The sequence below is a fragment of the Scyliorhinus torazame genome, chromosome 6 (assembly GCF_047496885.1).
Source record: "Scyliorhinus torazame isolate Kashiwa2021f chromosome 6, sScyTor2.1, whole genome shotgun sequence".
NCBI classification, from domain to species: Eukaryota; Metazoa; Chordata; class Chondrichthyes; order Carcharhiniformes; family Scyliorhinidae; genus Scyliorhinus; species Scyliorhinus torazame.
The window spans coordinates 36,589,551-36,613,772 of NC_092712.1; positions in this window are offsets into that span (position 1 = coordinate 36,589,551).

Here is a 24,222-nt window from a genome sequence, read left to right on the forward strand (position 1 = left end):
CCACACCGCCCCCAACCCCCACATCGCCCCCAACCCCCACACTGCCCCCAACCCCCACACCACCCCAACCCTCCCAACCCCTACACCACCCCCAACCCCCACACCGCCCCCAACCCCCACACCGCCCCCAACCCCCACAGCGCGGCCAACCGCCACAGCGCCCGCAACCCCCACACCCCCCAACCCCCACACCACCCCCAACCCCCACATCACCCCCAACCCCCACACCGCCCCCAACCCCCACACCGCCCCGAACCCCACACCGCCCCCAACCACCACACCGCCCCCAACCCCCACACCGCCCCCAACCCCCACACCACCCCCAATCCCCACACCGCCCACAACCCCCACACACCTCCAACCTCCATAACCCCACACCGCCCCCAAACCCCACACCGCCCCCAACCCCCACACCCCCCCCAACCCCCACACCGCCCCAAACCCCCACAGCGCGGCCAACCGCCACAGCGCCCGCAACCCCCACACCGCCCCCAACCCCCACACCGCCCCAACCCCCACACTGCCCCCAACCCCCACACCGCGGCCAACCCCCACACCGCCCCAACCACCAAACCGCTCCCAACCTCCACACCGCCCCCAACCCCCACACCGCCCCCAACCTCCACACCGCCCCCAACCTCGACAGCGCCCCCAACCCCCACACCGCCCCCAACCCCCACACCCCCCAACCCTCCCCAACCCCCACATCGCCTCCAACCCCCACATCGCACCCAACCCCCACACCCCCCCAACCCCCTCACCGCCCCCAACCCCCACACCCCCCCGAACCCTCACACCGCTCCCACTCCCCAAACCCCACACCCCCCGACCCCCACACCCCCCAATCCCCACACACCCCCAACCACCACACCACCCCCAACCCGCACACGGCCCCAAACCCCACACCGCCCGCAGCCCCCACACTGTCCCCAACACTCCCCAACCTCCACACCGCCCGCAACCCCCACACCGCCCCCAACCCCCACACCGCCCCCAGCCCCCACACACACCAACCCCCACACCCCCCCAACCACCACACCCCCCCAACCACAACAGCGCCCCCAACCCTCCCCAACCCCCACACCACCTCCAACCCCCACACCGCACCCAACCCCCACACCGCCTCCAACCCGCACACCGCCCCCAACCCTCCCCCAACCCCCACACCGCCCTAAACCCCACACCGCCCCCAACCCCCACACCGCCCCCAACCCCCACACCGCCCCCAACCCCCACAGCGCGGCCAACCGCCACAGCGCCCGCAACCCCCACACCCCCCCAACCCCCACACCACCCCCAACCCCCACATCACCCCCAACCCCCACACCGCCCCCAACCCCCACACCGCCCCGAACCCCACACCGCCCCCAACCACCACACCGCCCCCAACCCCCACACCGCCCCCAACCCCCACACCACCCCCAATCCCCACACCGCCCACAACCCCCACACACCTCCAACCTCCATAACCCCACAGCGCCCCCAAACCCCACACCGCCCCCAACCCCCACACCCCCCCCAACCCCCACACCGCCCCAAACCCCCACAGCGCGGCCAACCGCCACAGCGCCCGCAACCCCCACACTGCCCCCAACCCCCACACCGCGGCCAACCCCCACACCGCCCCAACCACCAAACCGCTCCCAACCTCCACACCGCCCCCAACCCCCACACCGCCCCCAACCCCCACATCCCCCAACCACCACACCGCCCCAAACCCCACACCGCCCCCAACCCCCACACCCCCCCAACCCTCCCCAACCCCCACATCGCCTCCAACCCCCACATCGCACCCAACCCCCACACCCCCCCAACCCCCTCACCGCCCCCAACCCCCACACCCCCCCGAACCCTCACACCGCCCCCACTCCCCAAACCCCACACCCCCCGACGCCCACACCCCCCAATCCCCACACACCCCCAACCACCACAGCGCCCCCAACCCGCACACCACCCCCAACCCGCACACGGCCCCAAACCCCACACCGCCCGCAGCCCCCACACTGTCCCCAACACTCCCCAACCTCCACACCGCCCCCAACCTCCACACCGCCCCCAGCCCCCACACACACCAACCCCCACACCCCCCCCAACCACCACAACCCCCCAACCACAACAGCGCCCCCAACCCTCCCCAACCCCCACACCGCCTCCAACCCCCACACCGCACCCAACCCCCACACCGCCCCCAACCCACACACCGCCCCCAACCCTCCCCCAACCCCCACACCGCCCTAAACCCCACACCGCCCCCAACCCCCACACCGCCTCCAACCCCCACACCGCCCCCAACCCTCCCCCAACCCCCAAACCGCCTCCAACCCCCACACCGCACCCAACCCACACACCGCCCCCAACCCCCACACCGCCCCCAACCCTCCCAACCCCCACACCGCCTCCAACCCCCACACCGCACCCAACCCCCACACCGCCCCCAACACCCACAGCGACCCCAACCCCCACACCTCCCCCAACCCGCACACCGCCCTAAACCCCACACCGCCCCCAACCCCCACACCGCCCCCAACCCTCCCCCAACCCCCACACCGCCTCCAACCCCCACACCGCCCCCAATCCCACACAACACCCCCAACCACCACACCGCCCCCAACCCCCACACCTCCCCCAACCCCCACACCGCCGCCAACCCCCACACCGCTCCCAACCCCCACACCGCCCCCAAGCCCCACACTGCCCCCAACCCCCACACCACACCAACACCCACATTGTCCCCAACTCCCACACCATGACCAACCTCCACAACGCCCCAAACCCCCACACCGCCCCAAACCCCCACACCGCCCTCAATCCCCACACCGCCCCCAACCCCCACACCGCCCCAAACCCCACACCGCCCCCAACCCCCACAACGCCCCCAACCCCCACACCGCGCCCAACCCCCACAGCGCGGCCAACCGCCACAGCGCCCGCAACCCCCACACCGCCCCCAACCCCCACACCGCCCCAACCCCCACACTGCCCCCAACCCCCACACCGCGGCCAACCCCCACACCGCCCCCAACCACCACACCGCCCCCAACCTCCACACCGCCCTCAACCACCACACCGCCCCCAACCACCACACCGCCCCCAACCCCCACATCGCCCCCAACCCCCACACTGCCCCCAACCCCCACACCACCCCAACCCTCCCAACCCCTACACCACCCCCAACCCCCACACCGCCCCCAACCCCCACACCGCCCCCAACCCCCACAGCGCGGCCAACCGCCACAGCGCCCGCAACCCCCACACCCCCCAACCCCCACACCACCCCCAACCCCCACATCACCCCCAACCCCCACACCGCCCCCAACCCCCACACCGCCCCGAACCCCACACCGCCCCCAACCACCACACCGCCCCCAACCCCCACACCGCCCCCAACCCCCACACCACCCCCAATCCCCACACCGCCCACAACCCCCACACACCTCCAACCTCCATAACCCCACACCGCCCCCAAACCCCACACCGCCCCCAACCCCCACACCCCCCCCAACCCCCACACCGCCCCAAACCCCCACAGCGCGGCCAACCGCCACAGCGCCCGCAACCCCCACACCGCCCCCAACCCCCACACCGCCCCAACCCCCACACTGCCCCCAACCCCCACACCGCGGCCAACCCCCACACCGCCCCAACCACCAAACCGCTCCCAACCTCCACACCGCCCCCAACCCCCACACCGCCCCCAACCTCCACACCGCCCCCAACCTCGACAGCGCCCCCAACCCCCACACCGCCCCCAACCCCCACACCCCCCAACCCTCCCCAACCCCCACATCGCCTCCAACCCCCACATCGCACCCAACCCCCACACCCCCCCAACCCCCTCACCGCCCCCAACCCCCACACCCCCCCGAACCCTCACACCGCTCCCACTCCCCAAACCCCACACCCCCCGACCCCCACACCCCCCAATCCCCACACACCCCCAACCACCACACCACCCCCAACCCGCACACGGCCCCAAACCCCACACCGCCCGCAGCCCCCACACTGTCCCCAACACTCCCCAACCTCCACACCGCCCGCAACCCCCACACCGCCCCCAACCCCCACACCGCCCCCAGCCCCCACACACACCAACCCCCACACCCCCCCAACCACCACACCCCCCCAACCACAACAGCGCCCCCAACCCTCCCCAACCCCCACACCACCTCCAACCCCCACACCGCACCCAACCCCCACACCGCCTCCAACCCGCACACCGCCCCCAACCCTCCCCCAACCCCCACACCGCCCTAAACCCCACACCGCCCCCAACCCCCACACCGCCCCCAACCCCCACACCGCCCCCAACCCCCACAGCGCGGCCAACCGCCACAGCGCCCGCAACCCCCACACCCCCCCAACCCCCACACCACCCCCAACCCCCACATCACCCCCAACCCCCACACCGCCCCCAACCCCCACACCGCCCCGAACCCCACACCGCCCCCAACCACCACACCGCCCCCAACCCCCACACCGCCCCCAACCCCCACACCACCCCCAATCCCCACACCGCCCACAACCCCCACACACCTCCAACCTCCATAACCCCACAGCGCCCCCAAACCCCACACCGCCCCCAACCCCCACACCCCCCCCAACCCCCACACCGCCCCAAACCCCCACAGCGCGGCCAACCGCCACAGCGCCCGCAACCCCCACACTGCCCCCAACCCCCACACCGCGGCCAACCCCCACACGGCCCCAACCACCAAACCGCTCCCAACCTCCACACCGCCCCCAACCCCCACACCGCCCCCAACCTCCACACCGCCCCCAACCTCGACAGCGCCCCCAACCCCCACACCGCCCCCAACCCCCACACCCCCCCAACCCTCCCCAACCCCCACATCGCCTCCAACCCCCACATCGCACCCAACCCCCACACCCCCCCAACCCCCTCACCGCCCCCAACCCCCACACCCCCCCGAACCCTCACACCGCTCCCACTCCCCAAACCCCACACCCCCCGACCCCCACACCCCCCAATCCCCACACACCCCCAACCACCACAGCGCCCCCAACCCGCACACCACCCCCAACCCGCACACGGCCCCAAACCCCACACCGCCCGCAGCCCCCACACTGTCCCCAACACTCCCCAACCTCCACACCGCCCCCAACCCCCACACCGCCCCCAACCCCCACACCGCCCCCAGCCCCCACACACACCAACCCCCACACCCCCCCAACCACCACACCCCCCCAACCACAACAGCGCCCCAACCCTCCTCAACCCCCACACCACCTCCAACCCCCACACCGCACCCAACCCCCACACCGCCTCCAACCCGCACACCGCCCACAACCCTCCCCCAACCCCCACACCGCCCTAAACCCCACACCGCCCCCAACCCCCACACCGCCCCCAACCCCCACACCGCCCCCAACCCTCCCCAACCCCCACACCGCCTCCAACCCCCACACCGCACCCAACCCCCACACCGCCCCCAACCCCCACACCGCCCCCAACCCTCCCCAACCCCCACACCGCCTCCAACCCCCACACCGCACCCAACCCCCACACCGCCCCCAACACCCACAGCGACCCCAACCCCCACACCTCCCCCAACCCGCACACCGCCCTAAACCCCACACCGCCCCCAACCCTCCCCCAACCCCCACACCGCCTCCAACCCCCACACCGCCCCCAATCCCACACAACTCCCCCAACCACCACACCGCCCCCAACCCCCACACCTCCCCCAACCCCCACACCGCCGCCAACCCCCACACCGCTCCCAACCCCCACACCGCCCCCAAGCCCCACACTGCCCCCAATCCCCACACCACACCAACACCCACATTGTCCCCAACTCCCACACCATGACCAACCTCCACAACGCCCCAAACCCCCACACCGCCCCAAACCCCCACACCGCCCTCAATCCCCACACCGCCCCCAACCCCCACACCGCCCCAAACCCCACACCGCCCCCAACCCCCACACCGCCCCCAACCCCCACACCGCCCCCAACCCCCACAGCGCGGCCAACCGCCACAGCGCCCGCATCCCCCACACCGCCCCCAACCCCCACACCGCCCCAACCCCCACACTGCCCCCAACCCCCACACCGCGGCCAACCCCCACACCGCCCCCAACCACCACACCGCCCCCAACCTCCACACCGCCCTCAACCACCACACCGCCCCCAACCACCACACCGCCCCCAACCTCCACACCGCCCTCAACCACCACACCGCCCCCAACCACCACACCACCCCCAACCCCCACACCGCCCCCAACCCCCACACCGCCCCCAACCCCCACACCGCCCCCAACCCCCACACCGCCCCCAACCCCCACACCGCCACCAACCCCCACAATGCCCCCAACCCCCACACCGCCCCCAAACCCCACACCACCCCCAACCTCCACACCGCCCCCAACCTCGACAGCGCCCCCAACCCCCACACCGCCCCCAACCCCCACACCCCCCCAACCCCCACATCCCCCAACCACCACACCGCCCCCAGCCCCCACACCCCCCAACCCCCACACCCCCCAACCCCCACACCCCCCAACCCCCACACCCCCCCAACCCCCACATCCCCCAACCACCACACCGACCCCTGCCCCCACACCCCCCAACCCCCACACCCCCCCAACCCCCACATCCCCCAACCACCACAGCGCCCCCAACCCGCACACCGCCCCCAACCCCCACACCGCCCCCAACCCCCACACCGCCCCAAACCCCACACCGCCCCCAACCCCCACACCGCCCCCAACCCTCCCCAACCCCCACATCGCCTCCAACCCCCACATCGCACCGAACCCCCACACAGCCCCCAATCCCACACAACTCCCCCAACCCCCACACCGCCCCCAACCTCCACACCGCCCCCAACCCCCACACCGCCCCCAGCCCCCACACACACCAACCCCCACACCCCCCCCAACCACCACAACCCCCCAACCACAACAGCGCCCCCAACCCCCACACCGCCCCCAACCCCCACACCCCCCCAACCCCCACATCCCCCAACCACCACACCGCCCCCAGCCCCCACGCCCCCCAACCCCCACACCCCCCAACCCCCACACCCCCCCAACCCCCACATCCCCCAACCACCACACCGACCCCAGCCCCCACACCCCCCAACCCCCACACCCCCCCAACCCCCACATCCCCCAACCACCACAGCGCCCCCAACCCGCACACCGCCCCCAACCCCCACACCGCCCCCAACCCCCACACCGCCCCAAACCCCACACCGCCCCCAACCCCCACACCGCCCCCAACCCTCCCCAACCCCCACATCGCCTCCAACCCCCACATCGCACCGAACCCCCACACAGCCCCCAATCCCACACAACTCCCCCAACCCCCACACCGCCACCAACCCCCACACCGCCCCCAACCCCCACACCGCCCCCAACCCCCACACCGCCCCCAACCCCCACACCGCCCCCAACCCCCACACCGCCCCCAACCTCCACACCGCCCCCAACCTCGACAGCGCCCCCAACCCCCACACCGCCCCCAACCCCCACATCCCCCAACCACCACACCGCCCCAAACCCCACATCGCACCCAACCCCCACACCCCCCCAACCCCCTCACCGCCCCCAACCCCCACACCCCCCCGAACCCTCACACCGCCCCCACTCCCCAAACCCCACACCCCCCGACGCCCACACCCCCCAATCCCCACACACCCCCAACCACCACAGCGCCCCCAACCCGCACACCACCCCCAACCCGCACACGGCCCCAAACCCCACACCGCCCGCAGCCCCCACACTGTCCCCAACACTCCCCAACCTCCACACCGCCCCCAACCTCCACACCGCCCCCAGCCCCCACAAACACCAACCCCCACATCCCCCCCAACCACCACAACCCCCCAACCACAACAGCGCCCCCAACCCTCCCCAACCCCCACACCGCCTCCAACCCCCACACCGCACCCAACCCCCACACCACCCCCAACCCGCACACCGCCCCCAACCCTCCCCCAACCCCCACACCGCCCTAAACCCCACACCGCCCCCAACCCCCACACCGCCCCCAACCCCCACACCGCCCCCAACCCTCCCCAACCCCCAAACCGCCTCCAACCCCCACACCTCCCCAACCCCCACACCGCCGCCAACCCCCACACCGCTCCCAACCCCCACACCGCCCCCAAGCCCCACACTGCCCCCAACCCCCACACCACACCAACACCCACATTGTCCCCAACTCCCACACCATGACCAACCCCCACACCGCCCTCAATCCCCACACCGCCCCCAACCCCCACACCGCCCCAAACCCCACACCGCCCCCAACCCCCACACCACCCCCAACCCCCACACCGCCCCCAACCCCCACAGCGCGGCCAACCGCCACAGCGCCCGCAACCCCCACACCGCCCCCAACCCCCACACCGCCCCAACCCCCACACTGCCCCCAACCCCCACACCGCGGCCAACCCCCACACCGCCCCCAACCACCACACCGCCCCCAACCTCCACACCGCCCTCAACCACCACACTGCCCCCAACCACCACACCGCCCCCAACCCCCACATCGCCCCCAACCCCCACACTGCCCCCAACCCCCACACCACCCCAACCCTCCCAACCCGTACACCACCCCCAACCCCCACACCGCCTCCAACCCCCACACCGCACCCAACCCCCACACCACCCCCAACCCGCACACCGCCCCCAACCCTCCCCAACCCCCACACCGCCCTAAACCCCACACCGCCCCCAACCCCCACACCGCCCCCAACCCCCACACCGCCCCCAACCCTCCCCAACCCCCAAACCGCCTCCAACCCCCACACCTCCCCAACCCCCACACCGCCGCCAACCCCCACACCGCTCCCAACCCCCACACCGCCCCCAAGCCCCACACTGCCCCCAACCCCCACACCACACCAACACCCACATTGTCCCCAACTCCCACACCATGACCAACCCCCACACCGCCCTCAATCCCCACACCGCCCCCAACCCCCACACCGCCCCAAACCCCACACCGCCCCGAACCCCCACACCGCCCCCAACCCCCACACCGCCCCCAACCCCCACAGCGCGGCCAACCGCCACAGCGCCCGCAACCCCCACACCGCCCCCAACCCCCACACCGCCCCAACCCCCACACTGCCCCCAACCCCCACACCGCGGCCAACCCCCACACCGCCCCCAACCACCACACCGCCCCCAACCTCCACACCGCCCTCAACCACCACACTGCCCCCAACCACCACACCGCCCCCAACCCCCACATCGCCCCCAACCCCCACACTGCCCCCAACCCCCACACCACCCCAACCCTCCCAACCCGTACACCACCCCCAACCCCCACACCGCCCCCAACCCCCACACCGCCCCCAACCCCCACAGCGCGGCCAACCGCCACAGCGCCCGCAACCCCCACACCCCCCCAACCCCCACACCACCCCCAACCCCCACATCACCCCCAACCCCCACACCGCCCCCAACCCCCACACCGCCCCGAACCCCACACCGCCCCCAACCACCACACCGCCCCCAACCCCCACACCGCCCCCAACCCCCACACCACCCCCAATCCCCACACCGCCCACAACCCCCACACACCTCCAACCTCCATAACCCCACACCGCCCCCAAACCCCACACCGCCCCCAACCCCCACACCCCCCCCAACCCCCACACCGCCCCAAACCCCCACAGCGCGGCCAACCGCCACAGCGCCCGCAACCCCCACACCGCCCCCAACCCCCACACGGCCCCAACCCCCACACTGCCCCCAACCCCCACACCGCGGCCAACCCCCATACCGCCCCAACCACCAAACCGCTCCCAACCTCCACACCGCCCCCAACCCCCACACCGCCCCCAACCTCCACACCGCCCCCAACCTCGACAGCGCCCCCAACCCCCACACCGCCCCCAACCCCCACACCCCCCCAACCCTCCCCAACCCCCACATCGCCTCCAACCCCCACATCGCACCCAACCCCCACACCCCCCCAACCCCCTCACCGCCCCCAACCCCCACACCCCCCCGAACCCTCACACCGCTCCCACTCCCCAAACCCCACACCCCCCGACCCCCACACCCCCCAATCCCCACACACCCCCAACCACCACACCACCCCCAACCCGCACACGGCCCCAAACCCCACACCGCCCGCAGCCCCCACACTGTCCCCAACACTCCCCAACCTCCACACCGCCCCCAACCCCCACACCGCCCCCAACCCCCACACCGCCCCCAGCCCCCACACACACCAACCCCCACACCGCCCCCAACCCCCACACCCCCCCAACCCTCCCCAACCCCCACATCGCCTCCAACCCCCACATCGCACCCAACCCCCACACCCCCCCAACCCCCTCACCGCCCCCAACCCCCACACCCCCCCGAACCCTCACACCGCTCCCACTCCCCAAACCCCACACCCCCCGACCCCCACACCCCCCAATCCCCACACACCCCCAACGACCACAGCGCCCCCAACCCGCACACCACCCCCAACCCGCACACGGCCCCAAACCCCACACCGCCCGCAGCCCCCACACTGTCCCCAACACTCCCCAACCACCACACCGCCCCCAACCCCCACACCGCCCCCAACCCCCACACCGCCCCCAGCCCCCACACACACCAACCCCCACACCCCCCCCAACCACCACACCCCCCCAACCACAACAGCGCCCCCAACCCTCCCCAACCCCCACACCACCTCCAACCCCCACACTGCACCCAACCCCCACACCGCCTCCAACCCGCACACCGCCCCCAACCCTCCCCCAACCCCCACACCGCCCTAAACCCCACACCGCCCCCAACCCCCACACCGCCCCCAACCCCCACACCGCCCCCAACCCTCCCCAACCCCCACACCGCCTCCAACCCCCACACCGCACCCAACCCCCACACCGCCCCCAACCCCCACACCGCCCCCAACCCTCCCCAACCCCCACACCGCCTCCAACTCCCACACCGCACCCAACCCCCACACCGCCCCCAACACCCACAGCGACCCCAACCCCCACACCTCCCCCAACCCGCACACCGCCCTAAACCCCACACCGCCCCCAACCCCCAGACCGCCCCCAACCCTCCCCAACCCCCACACCGCCTCCAACCCCCACACCGCCCCCAATACCACACAACTCCCCCAACCACCACACCGCCCCCAACCCCCACACCTCCCCCAACCCCCACACCGCCGCCAACCCCCACACCGCTCCCAACCCCCACACCGCCCCCAAGCCCCACACTGCCCCCAACCCCCACACCACACCAACACCCACATTGTCCCCAACTCCCACACCATGACCAACCTCCACAACGCCCCAAACCCCCACACCGCCCCAAACCCCCACACCGCCCTCAATCCCCACACCGCCCCCAACCCCCACACCGCCCCAAACCCCACACCGCCCCCAACCCCCACACCGCCCCCAACCCCCACACCGCCCCCAACCCCCACAGCGCGGCCAACCGCCACAGCGCCCGCAACCCCCACACCGCCCCCAACCCCCACACCGCCCCAACCCCCACACTGCCCCCAACCCCCACACCGCGGCCAACCCCCACACCGCCCCCAACCACCACACCGCCCCCAACCTCCACACCGCCCTCAACCACCACACCGCCCCCAACCACCACACCGCCCCCAACCCCCACATCGCCCGCAGCCCCCACACTGCCCCCAACCCCCACACCACCCCAACCCTCCCAACCCCTACACCACCCCCAACCCCCACACCGCCCCCAACCCCCACACCGCCCCCAACCCCCACACCGCCCCCAACCCCCACACCGCCACCAACCCCCACAATGCCCCCAACCCCCACACCGCCCCCAAACCCCACACCACCCCCAACCTCCACACCGCCCCCAACCTCGACAGCGCCCCCAACCCCCACACCGCCCCCAACCCCCATACCCCCCAACCCCCACACCCCCCAACCCCCACACCCCCCAACCCCCACACCCCCCCAACCCCCACATCCCCCAACCACCACACCGACCCCAGCCCCCACACCCCGCAACCCCCACACCCCCCCAACCCCCACATCCCCCAACCAACACAGCGCCCCCAACCCGCACACCGCCCCCAACCCCCACACCGCCCCCAACCCCCACATCGCCTCCAACCCCCACATCGCACCGAACCCCCACACAGACCCCAATCCCACACAACTCCCCCAACCCCCACACCGCCACCAACCCCCACACCGCCCCCAACCCCCACACCGCCCCCAACCCCCACACCGCCCCCAACCCCCACACCACCCCCAACCCCCACACCGCCCCCAACCTCCAAACCGCCCCAACCTCGACAGCGCCCCCAACCCCCACACCGCCCCCAACCCCCACATCCCCCAACCACCACACCGCCCCCAACCCCCATACCCCCCAACCCCCACACCCCCCAACCCCCACACCCCCCAACCCCCACACCCCCCCAACCCCCACATCCCCCAACCACCACACCGACCCCAGCCCCCACACCCCGCAACCCCCACACCCCCCCAACCCCCACATCCCCCAACCAACACAGCGCCCCCAACCCGCACACCGCCCCCAACCCCCACACCGCCCCCAACCCCCACATCGCCTCCAACCCCCACATCGCACCGAACCCCCACACAGACCCCAATCCCACACAACTCCCCCAACCCCCACACCGCCACCAACCCCCACACCGCCCCCAACCCCCACACCGCCCCCAACCCCCACACCGCCCCCAACCCCCACACCACCCCCAACCCCCACACCGCCCCCAACCTCCAAACCGCCCCAACCTCGACAGCGCCCCCAACCCCCACACCGCCCCCAACCCCCACATCCCCCAACCACCACACCGCCCCAAACCCCACACCGCCCCCAACCCCCACACCCCCCCAACCCTCCCCAACCCCCACATCGCCTCCAACCCCCACATCGCACCCAACCCCCCCAACCCCCTCACCGCCCCCAACCCCCACACCCCCCCGAACCCTCACACCGCCCCCACTCCCCAAACCCCACACCCCCCGACGCCCACACCCCCCAATCCCCACACACCCCCAACCACCACAGCGCCCCCAACCCGCACACCACCCCCAACCCGCACACGGCCCCAAACCCCACACCGCCCGCAGCCCCCACACTGTCCCCAACACTCCCCAACCTCCACACCGCCCCCAACCTCCACACCGACCCAACCCCCACACCGCCCCCAGCCCCCACACACACCAACCCCCACACCCCCCCAACCACCACAACCCCCCAACAACAACAGCGCCCCCAACCCCCACACCGCCCCCAACCCCCACACCCCCCCAACCCCCACATCCCCCAACCACCACACCGCCCCCAGCCCCCACGCCCCCCAACCCCCACACCCCCCAACCCCCACACCCCCCCAACCCCCACATCCCCCAACCACCACACCGACCCCAGCCCCCACACCCCCCAACCCCCACACCCCCCCAACCCCCACATCCCTCAACCACCACAGCGCCCCCAACCCGCACACCGCCCCCAACCCCCACACCGCCCCCAACCCCCACACCGCCCCAAACCCCACACCGCCCCCAACCCCCACACCGCCCCCAACCCTCCCCAACCCCCACATCGCCTCCAACCCCCACATCGCACCGAACCCCCACACAGCCCCCAATCCCACACAACTCCCCCAACCCCCACACCGCCACCAACCCCCACACCGCCCCCAACCCCCACACCGCCCCCAACCCCCACACCGCCCCCAACCCCCACACCGCCCCCAACCCCCACACCGCCCCCAACCTCCACACCGCCCCCAACCTCGACAGCGCCCCCAACCCCCACACCGCCCCCAACCCCCACATCCCCCAACCACCACACCGCCCCAAACCCCACACCGCCCCCAACCCCCACACCCCCCCAACCCTCCCCAACCCCCACATCGCCTCCAACCCCCACATCGCACCCAACCCCCACACCCCCCCAACCCCCTCACCGCCCCCAACCCCCACACCCCCCCGAACCCTCACACCGCCCCCACTCCCCAAACCCCACACCCCCCGACGCCCACACCCCCCAATCCCCACACACCCCCAACCACCACAGCGCCCCCAACCCGCACACCACCCCCAACCCGCACACGGCCCCAAAGCCCACACCGCCCGCAGCCCCCACACTGTCCCCAACACTCCCCAACCTCCACACCGCCCCCAACCTCCACACCGCCCCCAACCCCCACACCGCCCCCAGCCCCCACACACACCAACCCCCACACCCCCCCCAACCACCACAACCCCCCAACCACAACAGCGCCCCCAACCCTCCCCAACCCCCACACCGCCTCCAACCCCCACACCGCACCCAACCCCCACACCGCCCCCAACCCGCACACCGCCCCCAACCCTCCCCAACCCCCACACCGCCCTAAACCCCACACCGCCCCCAACCCCCACACCGCCCCCAACCCCCACACCGCCCCCAACCCTCCCCCAACCCCCAAACCGCCTCCAACCCCCACACCGCACCCAACCCCCACACCGCCCCCAACCCCCACACCGCCCCCAACCCTCCCAACCCCCACACCGCCTCCAACCCCCACACCGCACCCAACCCCCACACCGCCCCCAACACCCACAGCGACCCCAACCCCCACACCTCCCCCAACCCGCACACCGCCCTAAACCCCACACCGCCCCCAACCCCCACACCGCCCCCAACCCTCCCCCAACCCCCACACCGCCTCCAACCCCCACACCGCCCCCAATCCCACACAACACCCCCAACCACCACACCACCCCCAACCCCCACACCTCCCCAACCCCCACACCGCCGCCAACCCCCACACCGCTCCCAACCCCCACACCGCCCCCAAGCCCCACACTGCCCCCAACCCCCACACCCCCCCGAACCCTCACACCGCCCCCACTCCCCAAACCCCACACCCCCCGACGCCCACACCCCCCAATCCCCACACACCCCCAACCACCACAGTGCCCCCAACCCGCACACCACCCCCAACCCGCACACGGCCCCAAACCCCACACCGCCCGCAGCCCCCACACTGTCCCCAACACTCCCCAACCTCCACACCGCCCCCAACCTCCACACCGCCCCCAACCCCCACACCGCCCCCAGCCCCCACACACACCAACCCCCACACCCCCCCCAACCACCACAACCCCCCAACCACAACAGCGCCCCCAACCCTCCCCAACCCCCACACCGCCTCCAACCCCCACACCGCACCCAACCCCCACACCGCCCCCAACCCGCACACCGCCCCCAACCCTCCCCAACCCCCACACCGCCCTAAACCCCACACCGCCCCCAACCCCCACACCGCCCCCAACCCCCACACCGCCCCCAACCCTCCCCCAACCGTCAAACCGCCTCCAACCCCCACACCGCACCCAACCCCCACACCGCCCCCAACCCCCACACCGCCCCCAACCCTCCCAACCCCCACACCGCCTCCAACCCCCACACCGCACCCAACCCCCACACCGCCCCCAACACCCACAGCGACCCCAACCCCCACACCTCCCCCAACCCGCACACCGCCCTAAACCCCACACCGCCCCCAACCCCCACACCGCCCCCAACCCTCCCCCAACCCCCACACCGCCTCCAACCCCCACACCGCCCCCAATCCCACACAACACCCCCAACCACCACACCGCCCTCAACCACCACACCGCCCCCAACCACCACACCGCCCCCAACCCCCACATCGCCCGCAGCCCCCACACTGCCCCCAACCCCCACACCACCCCAACCCTCCCAACCCCTACACCACCCCCAACCCCCACACCGCCCCCAAACCCCACAGCGCGGCCAACCGCCACAGCGCCCGCAACCCCCACACCCCCCCAACCCCCACACCACCCCCAACCCCCACATCACCCCCAACCCCCACACCGCCCCCAACCCCCACACCGCCCCGAACCCCACACCGCCCCCAACCACCACACCGCCCCCAACCCCCACACCGCCCCCAACCCCCACACCACCCCCAATCCCCACACCGCCCCCAACCCCCACACACCTCCAACCTCCATAACCCCACACCGCCCCCAAACCCCACACCGCCCCCAACCCCCACACCCCCCCCAACCCCCACACCGCCCTAAACCCCACACCGCCCCCAACCCCCACACCGCCCCCAACCCCCACACCGCCCCCAACCCTCCCCCAACCCCCAAACCGCCTCCAACCCCCACACCGCACCCAACCCCCACACCGCCCCCAACCCCCACACCGCCCCCAACCCTCCCAACCCCCACACCGCCTCCAACCCCCACACCGCACCCAACCCCCACACCGCCCCCAACACCCACAGCGACCCCAACCCCCACACCTCCCCCAACCCGCACACCGCCCTAAACCCCACACCGCCCCCAACCCCCACACCGCCCCCAACCCTCCCCCAACCCCCACACCGCCTCCAACCCCCACACCGCCCCCAATCCCACACAACACCCCCAACCACCACACCACCCCCAACCCCCACACCTCCCCAACCCCCACACCGCCGCCAACCCCCACACCGCTCCCAACCCCCACACCGCCCCCAAGCCCCACACTGCCCCCAACCCCCACACCCCCCCGAACCCTCACACCGCCCCCACTCCCCAAACCCCACACCCCCCGACGCCCACACCCCCCAATCCCCACACACCCCCAACCACCACAGCGCCCCCAACCCGCACACCACCCCCAACCCGCACACGGCCCCAAACCCCACACCGCCCGCAGCCCCCACACTGTCCCCAACACTCCCCAACCTCCACACCGCCCCCAACCTCCACACCGCCCCCAACCCCCACACCGCCCCCAGCCCCCACACACACCAACCCCCACACCCCCCCCAACCACCACAACCCCCCAACCACAACAGCGCCCCCAACCCTCCCCAACCCCCACACCGCCTCCAACCCCCACACCGCACCCAACCCCCACACCGCCCCCAACCCGCACACCGCCCCCAACCCTCCCCAACCCCCACACCGCCCTAAACCCCACACCGCCCCCAACCCCCACACCGCCCCCAACCCCCACACCGCCCCCAACCCTCCCCCAACCGTCAAACCGCCTCCAACCCCCACACCGCACCCAACCCCCACACCGCCCCCAACCCCTACACCGCCCCCAACCCTCCCAACCCCCACACCGCCTCCAACCCCCACACCGCACCCAACCCCCACACCGCCCCCAACACCCACAGCGACCCCAACCCCCACACCTCCCCCAACCCGCACACCGCCCTAAACCCCACACCGCCCCCAACCCCCACACCGCCCCCAACCCTCCCCCAACCCCCACACCGCCTCCAACCCCCACACCGCCCCCAATCCCACACAACACCCCCAACCACCACACCACCCCCAACCCCCACACCTCCCCCAACCCCCACACCGCCGCCAACCCCCACACCGCTCCCAACCCCCACACCGCCCCCAAGCCCCACACTGCCCCCAACCCCCACACCACACCAACACCCACATTGTCCCCAACTCCCACACCATGACCAACCTCCACAACGCCCCAAACCCCCACACCGCCCCAAACCCCCACACCGCCCTCAATCCCCACACCGCCCCCAACCCCCACACCGCCCCAAACCCCACACCGCCCCCAACCCCCACACCGCCCCCAACCCCCACACCGCCCCCAACCCCCACACCGCCCCCAACCCCCACAGCGCGGCCAACCGCCACAGCGCCCGCAACCCCCACACCGCCCCCAACCCCCACACCGCCCCAACCCCCACACTGCCCCCAACCCCCACACCGCGGCCAACCCCCACACCGCCCCCAACCACCACACCGCCCCCAACCTCCACACCGCCCTCAACCACCACACCGCCCCCAACCACCACACCGCCCCCAACCCCCACATCGCCCGCAGCCCCCACACTGCCCCCAACCCCCACACCACCCCAACCCTCCCAACCCCTACACCACCCCCAACCCCCACACCGCCCCCAACCCCCACAGCGCGGCCAACCGCCACAGCGCCCGCAACCCCCACACCCCCCCAACCCCCACACCACCCCCAACCCCCACATCACCCCCAACCCCCACACCGCCCCCAACCCCCACACCGCCCCGAACCCCACACCGCCCCCAACCACCACACCGCCCCCAACCCCCACACCGCCCCCAACCCCCACACCACCCCCAATCCCCACACCGCCCACAACCCCCACACACCTCCAACCTCCATAACCCCACACCGCCCCCAAACCCCACACCGCCCCCAACCCCCACACCCCCCCCAACCCCCACACCGCCCCAAACCCCCACAGCGCGGCCAACCGCCACAGCGCCCGCAACCCCCACACCGCCCCCAACCCCCACACCGCCCCAACCCCCACACTGCCCCCAACCCCCACACCGCGGCCAACCCCCACACCGCCCCAACCACCAAACCGCTCCCAACCTCCACACCGCCCTCAACCACCACACCGCCCCCAACCACCACACCGCCCCCAACCCCCACATCGCCCGCAGCCCCCACACTGCCCCCAACCCCCACACCACCCCAACCCTCCCAACCCCTACACCACCCCCAACCCCCACACCGCCCCCAACCCCCACACCGCCCCCAACCCCCACAGCGCGGCCAACCGCCACAGCGCCCGCAGCCCCCACACCCCCCCAACCCCCACACCACCTCCAACCCCCACATCGCCCCCAACCCCCACACCGCCCCCAACCCCCACACCGCCCCAAACCCCCACACCGCCCCAAACCCCACACCGCCCCCAACCCCCACACCGCCCCCAACCCCCACACCGCCCCCAACCCCCACAGCGCGGCCAACCGCCACAGCGCCCGCAACCCCCACACCGCCCCCAACCCCCACACCGCCCCAACCCCCACACTGCCCCGAACCCCCACACCGCGGCCAACCCCCACACCGCCCCCAACCACCACACCGCCCCCAACCTCCACACCGCCCTCAACCACCACACCGCCCCCAACCACCACACCGCCCCCAACCCCCACATCGCCCGCAGCCCCCACACTGCCCCCAACCCCCACACCACCCCAACCCTCCCAACCCCTACACCACCCCCAACCCCCACACCGCCCCCAACCCCCACACCGCCCCCAACCCCCACATCGCCCGCAGCCCCCACACTGCCCCCAACCCCCACACCACCCCAACCCTCCCAACCCCTACACCACCCCCAACCCCCACACCGCCCCCAACCCCCACATCGCCCCCAACCCCCACACCGCCCCCAACCCCCACACCGCCCCGAACCCCACACCGCCCCCAACCCCCACACCGCCCCCAACCCCCACACCGCCCCCAACCCCCACACCGCCCCCAATCCCCACACCGCCCACAACCCCCACACACCTCCAACCTCCATACCCCCACACCGCCCCCAACCCCCACACCGCCCCCAACCCCCACACCGCCCCCAACCCCCAACCGCCCCCAACCACCACACTGCCCCAACCCCCAGACCGCCCCAACCCCCACACAACCCCCACACACCCCCAACCTCCATACCCCCCCAACCCCCACCCCCCCAAACCCCCACACCGCCCCAACCCCCACACCGCCCCCAACCCCCACACCGCCCCCAACCCCCACACCGCCCCCAACCCCCACACCGCCCCCAACCCCCACACTGTTCCCAACCCCCACACCGCCCCCAACCCCCACACCGCTCCCACTGGTGCTCGGGTCCGTGGACGTTGACCCTGGTGCACACACTGCGCTGCCTCCCATGCCTGCCCGGACCCAGGTCCTGCCCACCCTCACCCTCCCTTGCATCGCCCTCGTCGGGCGAGGCCTGCCGTTAATCATCCTCCTCTAGCATGTTGCCCCTCTGCTGCACGATGTTGTGGAGGATGCGGCAGGCATCACGATGTGGGAGACCCTCTCAGCGTCATACTGGAGGGTCCCTACAGAGTGATCCAGGTACCTGAAACGCTTCTTCAGGAGGCCAAAGCACCGCGCGATCATGTCCCTGGTCGCGGCATGGACGTCTTTGTAGTGGTACCCGTGTCGGCCTGCGACCTCCGGTTAGGTGTCATCAAGCACAACCGCAGTGGATAACCCCTGTCACCCAGCAGCCAGCCCCCAGCCAGGGGTGCACCTCAAAGAGGCCAGGAACCGTCAAGTGTGCCAGGATGAAGGCATTGTGCACACTATCGGGCTTAGACGTACATGATGCGCAGCTCCTGGTCACACACCAGCTGAACGTTCATCGAGTGGAACACCTTTCAGCTTCTGAAGGTTGGCCTGTCATAGGCCTGTGCTCATAGGCGGACATGTATCCCATCAATCACCCCCTGGATCTGGAGTATCTTGACAATGGGGTGGAAACCTGCGGCCCGGGCATCCTGGTGGGCTTGGTCCAAATTGAAATGGATGTAGTGTGCCGACCGGGCATACAGGGCCTCCGTGACGGCGCGGCTGCACCAAGCTCTGAGATTCCGGACAGGTTCCTCACTCGGCGACTGGAAGGACCCCGTGGTGTCAAGGGTCAGGGCTGAGGTGATATGCATCACTGTAAATACACAAGGGGTTAATGTACATACACTACACCTCGCTAGACAGTAGAGGGAGCACCAGAGTCATGCCACACAGACATTCAACCAATAGGCTAGTACGATAGGACACGACCAATGGGCAGTCAAGCCACACACACAGGTGAAACAACCATAAGGGGGCTACCGATATATAAGGACACAGCACACAAGATCTTTCTCTTTCCAGTGGAGACACTTAGTGAGCACAGACAGGGTTGATTGAAACACATCACACCCACCACGTGGATTGTAGCAGACTGGTTAATTAGTCTGAGTAGCTATAGCAGAATTAACAGGAGAGTCAAATCCAAGTAGGAGAATTGTGAATAGTTTAATAAATGTGTTAAAGCTATCTCCAAGTCTGAATCTTCCTTTGTCAGAGTGTACATCAAGGAAGCAGCTTATGCTACGTCAAGAGCATAACAAAACATGGTACCAGAGAGTGACTGTTTAAATCCATATAGTTTCCACTCAGCAAACCGTGACAACCAGCAACAGCACCCAGGCAAGATGTTCGAGATTCCGGTTCCACAGCGGCTCAGGTGCCACGGCAATCTCAGTGCAAACTGGCGGGCATTCAGGCAAAGGCTTGAGATCTTCCTGGTAGCAGCCGACCTACAAGACGTGGCCGATGCTGAAAAAACAGAGCTTATGCTCACAATTGTGGGTGCAAGTGCAGAAGAAATCTTCAAAACATTCAAGTTCTCCAAAGGGCAAGACAAGAGTGACTTCCAGACAATCCTGGAGAAGTTCGAACAATACTGCGAGGAAAACACAAAAAAAACAACAGAAAACAGTAAAAGAGGCGCCAATACTAACCACGAGGCTGAGGGAGGCGACCAACGAATGACAATTTTGATTGGTGGCCATCTTGGAAAAGGTGCCGCACATGCGCAGTTGAGAGAAGGGCGCAAAGTAAAGGAACAGCGATCTGCGCATGCGCAATCTATTCCTACGCTCTACGTCACCGGCGTCATAACTTCAGAGGCCCCGGATCATGCCCACTTAAAAGGTAAATGTCCCCAAACAAGAAAAAATATATTTTAAAGCCTCAAAACGAGATTCTTTCACCTGGAACAACAGCACAATGCCTGATCCACGACCAGTAGCTGAAAGTAACCTCCGCAGAACCCTGCAACAAGCAGTTAGCACCGCCCTAGAAGATGATATGGTCCTTGAAGACTACGACTCAGACGAAGATTTCATCATTCGACGTGACTACCCCAGTACCAAATCCGAACCACAGCTAGAGGTGTTGTACATTGAAGACCCCGACGACGAGTTCTTCGGATTGGGGAATCCTCAGCCCAGCATATATGACATCTCGACTCATGAGTGCAGGATTATGCTGCGGCCTGACGCCAAGAAAACAGAGAGCGGTACAAGCCCACAGAGGAGCGGCCTGCTGCCATAGAGAGTGGTCCACGCACCGTGAAGAGTCCCCGGCTCCACACAGAGAGTGGTCCACGCACCACGAACGGTCCCAGCCTTCCACACAGAAAGCGATGAAAGGCTCCACAGCGAGACAACTGCACATCTCCACACAGAAAGTGACTCCAGTGACACAAGCCTCCGCAGCGAGCTCGTGGACAGACTCCACGATAGAAGAAACGCAAGACTCCAGAGCGCAGTCCTTGCATGAACAAGAAGTGGCAGCGAGGCAACTGCACGTCTCCACACAGAAACTGACTCCAGTGACACAAGCCTCCGCAGCGAGCTCGTGGACAGACTCCACGATAGAAGAAACGCAAAACTCCAGAGCGCAGTCCTTGCATGAACAAGAAGTGATGACAGTCTCCACAGCGAGACCAATGCACGATTCCACACATGGAACGCTGCAAGACTCCACAGAGGGAGTGACACAAGCCTCCACAGCGAACTCGTGGACAGACTCCACGATGGAAGGAATGCAAGACTCCATAGCGCAGTCCTTGCATGAACAAGACCATGAGGGTCTAGCAACCTCCTCTGAGGCAACCAGCAGCAGACAATGCAAGTCTGCCATGCTCAAGTGAACAACAGAAAGACTATGACAGTGTGCCACGCTCTAGTGTACAGCAAGCCAACTCTGACAGTCTACCCAGCTCAAGTGAACGACAAGAACACACTGAGGCTCTACCCACTGTATGTGCGACAAGTGACGACAGCATCCCACTTCCATACCAGATGTGTAACGTGACAGACCTCAGCTAGAATGTACAGAGGCACTCGGCAAACACAGTGAGACTACTGGTGACTCCGGTGACACCACATTACTTCAAACCTCATCCGCTCGAGCCTATCCACAAGCAAATGCATTCCTGAATGTTTTGACTCCGGAAGTGGAGCATCAAGAAACCTCAGAAGATGCAAGGGAACCTGAAATGACTCCGGACGGGGAGCGTCAAGAAACCAAAGCTGATTCAGGTGAACCAGAAAGGGCTCCGGACGGGGAGTATCGACAAACCAAAACTGATTCAAGTAAGCCGGACATGACTCCAGACGGGGAGCGCCGCAAACTCAGTGACGGCACGCTTAAGGAACAGCAGGTGCCACAAAGCACGCTGACACGAGTAACTGTGTGAAGGACTCATATAATCCACTCGGTGTGGCCATTGAGCGCAACAAACTCAACAACAAAATCTACACAAACAATAACAAAGACAACGACACAAAACGTACCAGAGGCAACAATGTCGACAGCAAGCACAACAAAAACAACAACAAAGAACAAAGAACAAAGAAATGTACAGCACAGGAACAGGCCCTTCGGCCCTCCAAGCCCGTGCCGACCATGCTGCCCAACTAAACTACAATCTTCTACACTTCCTGGGTCCGTATCCCTCTATTCCCATCCTATTCATGTATTTATCAAGATGCCCCTTAAATGTCACTATCGTCCCTGCTTCCACCACCACCTCCGGCAGCGAGTTCCAGGCACCCACTACCCTCTGCGTAAAACAAAACAAGGACAACCATCGCCTTGACGGCCATCGGGAGCAGGTGTCCTCCACCATTCTCTTCACACGTCTTTTCTACTGAGTAATACTACACTCTGTATGTTTCACCTGATGCCTTACATTGTGCGTTTGTGTATGTCGGATGTTTTTTCATGTATGGAATGATCTGTCTGGACTGTACACAGAACAATACTTTTCACTGTACCTCGGTACACGTGACAATAAATCAAATCCAATCCAATCATTTCCCCCGGTGTGGGGCGTGCCATGATCTGGCAGATACTGTCCCCCTGCTCAGCGGAGTCTTTGACGGCATGCCCAGTCCGGCAGTCCTCGAATTGACAGGCGCCACCTTGGCACCTCCTCCTCGGCCTGTTGGGCGTCCGGCTCTCCATCCTGGGCAGCTGCCTCTGTTTCTCTGGGGAAGGCCCCGCTGCTGCAGCTTCCTCCTCCTCGAGCAGCTCCAGCTCGTACAGCCGCAGGGCATCCCCCAGGGCTGCAGCGACTCGGAGGAAGGCCACCATTGCTGGTCAAATTCCAATATCCATTGTCTGCAGGGAGTGAAAGGCCGACATGTTAGCATGGTGCCTACCCCTGTGCCCAACCAGGTCCACTGGGCTACATGGTGGTCCCGGTTGGCACTGCAGACCCTGCCCGCTGCATGTCCCCCTTCCCCTCTCCCCCAACCCCGGCCCTGTTGGTACCCAACACTGTGGGAGCCTCTGACCCTGGCACCTGTCCCTGCTGCCAAGGGTACCATCGGCTGCCGCTGCCCTTGCCAGTGATACGCTCGGCAGCC